Consider the following 4989-nt stretch of genomic DNA (forward strand, 5'->3'; position numbering starts at 1 on the left):
CTGGGTTCCTGGACGGAAGGTGCCGCTGGAGTTTGTAAAGTGAACCATGTCAGAATTAAAAAGTTTTTCTAATTTGAATCCTGAAAATAGTCTGAAAATAACGAAAAGTCAATCATGTCGAACACTTTTCCCCCTATGACTTTTCAGGTTTTTAGTTCCCCCCCCCCCCCCCCTCTTTTTTGCTTTCCCCCCAGAAAATTCTGAAAATATCATTTTCCCCCCCTATACCCGTATAAATTTCTCAAATTTCAACCTAACACAAACGTAAAAATTTTCCTGCAAAAGGAATACTAGACAAAATAGAACGAAAATTGGTTAATTTTTCCATCATGATCTAATCATATGATATCATGTGGACTGACCTTGGTTGCTGAGATAAAATTGAAGTGATTTCACACTCCCCCCCCCCCACCAAATTTTCCAACTATCGATGTTTTTCCCCTCTCCCCCCCCCCTTTACTATTTAAATTTTCATTTTCCCCCTCACCCATTCAAAATTGGAAAATTGGTTTCCCCCTATGAAAAACACCTCTATTTGAAAAACAAGTAGATAAAATATTATTACCGAGTCCTTGAGCTTGAGAAACTGTAACCTAGCAGCAGAAATTGCGTTAAAAGAGTTGCGCTATGCCAAATTAATTCTGAAAAGAAATCTTTTCAACCTCTGATTTTCCCCAAATTCGCTTAAATCGAAACAAAAATATCTTCAAATGTATAAAATCTCCATTTTCATTATATCCCTCAACTACAAAACAGTAGTACGGGTATGTAACAGTTGTAAGAAGGAGGTAAAATTGTTATTTTGCCTCTAACCTGGCTCATACCGAAATCAGTTTGTATAGTTTTTTTTATTCTCGAACGTCTATATGAATCGAAAACGCCTGGAAGGGTAATTGGGTTGCAAGTTGACGCGGGTGTACCGCTCGACTTGCGACCCTCGGACCCTAAGCGGGACTAAACAGGAGGAAGAAAAGAAAAGTTTGTGAGTTTACTACCCTATGAAAGAAAAAAATTAATCAATTTCATACCTTGACCCTTGCCGCCTTTTCTATCGAATTCTTGATACGCTGCTTCGTGTCGATTTCATCCCTGTTATGTAATTAACCCACATACAAAAGCATTAATAAATTCGTCTATTGTTCAAAGTGATACTGTAAGCAACGTGATTGGTCAAAATTATGAAGTCGCTTTCTGATTGGTTGATCTAATCGAACGAGCGAATAATACGATCGCATTCAGAAAATGTTGCTACCTTTGTATAAAACACACAAAAAATTTGATCTCACTTGATGTAGCTAGGGAATTGAAACAATTGTTTCCGATAATTTTAGCAATTGAAAAATGCTTTTCTTTCTCTAGGGAAATTAAAAACCGAAAAAGTTGCAAAAAATTTATGAAACATCTTCTGCTGTTTGTCGACCGAGAAAAGACACGTGTGTGAACTCAAGAGAGAGGTGTGCGTGTCTTGAAGCACCTTTGAAAAAGTCACTACAAATTTTGGTAAGTTTTGGATTTCAAGAATGGTTACTCAGTTTTTCCATAAAAAGTTGTCTAATTTTTTCAATTAATGTAAATGATTTGAAATTCATGCCTTGTGTTTTCATACTCGTTGCTTTTTCTCGAAAACTCTTTGTAGAGGATCGGTGTATGCCGAAACAAAACTGAATAACATACAGTCCTAGTCTTTGACCATTGTCAGTTATTAAAATCTCTTTAAATTACTTTCAACACTTTTCTTCTCTCAATTTCAGCTGATTTTCAATATTTTGAACTGGACGAGAGTTTATCGAAGCTATATGCAGTCGAAAACATCAATGGATTAAAGAACACTAATTGCCACCGAATAGTTAAAGGTATTAAGATATTAGTCTGATTCGCAGACCTATACTTCCTATAAGAAACTTTTTTTCGCTAGAGGATGAGCAGAAGCCTATATTAAGATATGATTTCTTTTATACCTTTACGAGATTTCTAAGTTCCATAAAGGTTATGAATTTCTAGGTAATTTTCTTGCATCTTGCATCCTACATGATTTTAATTTCATATTTTTTAAATGTCTCCGAGGTGAGAGCTACACGCTTTTTTTATAAAGTACACTTTATAAGAATGTCCATGATGAAAATGGCCAAAAAATTAAGAATATGGTAAGAATATCATCATCTCATGGAATTTTGCTACTCGAGCTAAGCAGGAATGCCATTTTTAGAGCATTTTCATTATATTTATGAAAACAAGATTTGGGTGGGCCATTTTTTGAAAGCAAGATTTGGGACTGTGGTGGAGTTAATTTTGTAAGTTCACGGAGGGGCAATTTTGGAAAGTTTGAGCTATTTATGAAAAGTTTTAAGTTGGATATATTTTGAAGTTTTTGTTTTGCGGATGGGAAAATTCTTTTAAGAAGCAACTTAACTCATAATTATCATGGTACCACCAAGACTTGAAGTCGCACTTTCCACCGAATGATTTTATATTTCATCGACAGTTGATTCGTAGGTTAGGCTTGTGTTGATCTGTTTTGAGATTCTTTTTAACCCTTTTCACTCGTTACTTTTTCAGACATTCGGACCTTAGGAAGTTTATTCAAGTAGAAGATGTATTAATGTCTGAAGAATCGGACGTAGACATGAAGGAATCTGCTTCACCCAACTCACTTGCAGTCGGTTTATATCGAAACATTGAAGTTGCGAATTTAATACACTACAACAACTTTATACTGAAACGTTCAAAGCTGTGAATCTACCACTCTGCTCAGCACACTTGCAGTCGATATTCCCAAGCATTCAAAGTTATTAGTTTTCTTCTCTGTGACAGCGCTCAAGTTGATATGTACAACCGTTCGAAATTACTGAAATTGTGAATCTACCACTTTGGTTTGCTGCACCACTCAACACACTTGCAGTCGATATATCCAAACGTTTGAAGTTGTGAATCTACTGCTCTACGTCACTCAACACATAATGGCTGTTACACCTGACCCAATACGCCACTTACCACGTAAACGTTATACTAAATGTGAGATAACACGTGATGCCTCAACACAACATCCTAAGGTAAATTTATTTTCATGAAAGCATTCACTGTTTTGCTCTCGTACACTACCAAGCTGAGACACAATGTTGTTTCAACGCCCATGGTCCAACGTTACACGGACTATTTTAACGACTTTGTACTTGAGAATCCTGCTCTTTTTCTGTGTGAGAACATCCTCGTGTGGTATGCTACTGAAGCTCTCAATCTTCACAGACTATATTTCCATTTCATCAGTCCTTTGTGATCTGGGTTCTAAAACATTGTAGTCTCCATAATTCGAACACGCACGGGGAATACAAATTTGTCTCACTTTCGAGATAAGGATTGAGGTATATAAAACATTGAGGAAACCAGCAAATTTGTTACAATTCAAGAGACATTCGAGTTAGGGGTTCAAGTTAAAAAAAACTCGACTACATATTCGTTTTAGGATTTCGGAAATATTGGAAATTGTTCGAAGAAGCTTTATCTGACGAATCAGACAAAGTCATGAATGAATCTACGACACATTTCACTAAACACTTATGATGCAGCTGCGTTCTTCGAAGGTAATTTATTGATCATGTACGATTCGCAACACTGCTATAACATATATCTCACAATTATTGCAGACCTGATCGGAGTTTTTGATTCTTCTAAGAAAGCAATGCATTGTGGGATTGTTTCGAGTGTATTACAATAGAAATCTCTTAGGAGTTCCTTGAGGGAATTCTATTGTAATACACTCAAAACAATTCCACAATGCATCGCTTTTCTAAAAAAATCAGAAACTCCGATAACGTCTATTGAGAGAATCATGAAGTGTGCAGTGATACAGGAGTGTAAAGTCAAGTGTCGTTTCTGTTACTTTAGGTCTGATTAACTTTTTTATCTTCTCTGTCAACTCAATACCAAACTTGTTTGTTTTTACAGCTGAAAGTCCATTCATCGCTTCAACCAGTTCTTATAATCTGACTCAATGGACGAATCCTGGCAACTTTATGAATTCCAGAAATCAAAAGGTAGAAATCCGTTCCTTCAGTTTTCATTACATAAAGATATTAAGTTTTGCGCCTGTTCGCGTAATTGTTTTTGTGTCATTATCAATAATGTTGATTTGTGGTGCCTGGGGAATTATATCTCCACATACTCGAACATTACACCACAAAAGCTACATTTGAGCCTCGTCCAAACAATTTTAAACGATTGCTGTACATTCGTTCGGATCTGTCACATAACTCGTCAGGCATCGAGTTGTTTTAAGTGAATTTCTAGGGTTTGGGAATTTCCTTTAAAGGTTTAACATGGCACCTTAAATTAAATTTCTGGGAAAAGGAACGGTAGGGCGAAATTAGAAAAGTGACTAAGATTCAACTTGTAAACTTTCAAACTTAAATTTCAGTCGTTTTGGAATGATTGAATGATGGAATGATTTATCTGGGAACCATGGCACTGGCGCACTTAAGCAGAAAGAAATCCATCGAGGTGTGCTTCTTCTCGTTAACTCTTTATAAAATAATTTCAAGAAGGATATATTCGGTCAAAACAAAGCTACTTAAACCTGCGAACAAACGAAATGAAAGTTAAGTTGAAGGATAAAGCATCGATTTGATACAGTCCCAAAAAGTTTTTATACCTTTTTCTCTTGCAACAGATATCTTTTACTACCTACCCGTTATTCAACAACAATCGGATTGTTTTATAGTTTTGATTTTATTTTACTCTGCATGTATACTTTTCTAATCAAGTCTTCTATCTTCTCTCTCTCAGAATTTTCCTGTTTGTAATTCACTGTTACTTTGCTGCTTGTTGTCCGAAAATTTATTGGTATGATATGATTGCTTTGACTGGAAAATGAAGAGTTGTTTACGTTGAATACGCATAAATATGGAATGATTTGGACCAATGTAATGGTATATGTTTACTTTGTGTGTAGATTTTATTGTTTGGAACTGTTTGGAACATTCTCATTAAAATTTC

The 4989-nt window shown here is 35.7% G+C and overlaps 1 long non-coding RNA gene across 1 annotated transcript; it reads left to right on the forward strand.

Annotated features, from left to right (window-relative positions):
- Positions 1 to 1363: 1363 nt before the first annotated feature.
- LOC136810174 (uncharacterized) lies at positions 1364 to 4488 on the forward strand. Its single transcript, XR_010847070.1, has 4 exons — positions 1364 to 1500; positions 1752 to 1853; positions 2557 to 3050; positions 4412 to 4488. It is a non-coding gene; the product is annotated as an uncharacterized lncRNA (long non-coding RNA).
- Positions 4489 to 4989: the final 501 nt, after the last annotated feature.

Source organism: Clytia hemisphaerica, unplaced genomic scaffold (genome assembly GCF_902728285.1).
Source record: "Clytia hemisphaerica strain Z4C2 unplaced genomic scaffold, Clytia hemisphaerica genome assembly, whole genome shotgun sequence".
In the NCBI taxonomy this organism is placed as follows: domain Eukaryota; kingdom Metazoa; phylum Cnidaria; class Hydrozoa; order Leptothecata; family Clytiidae; genus Clytia; species Clytia hemisphaerica.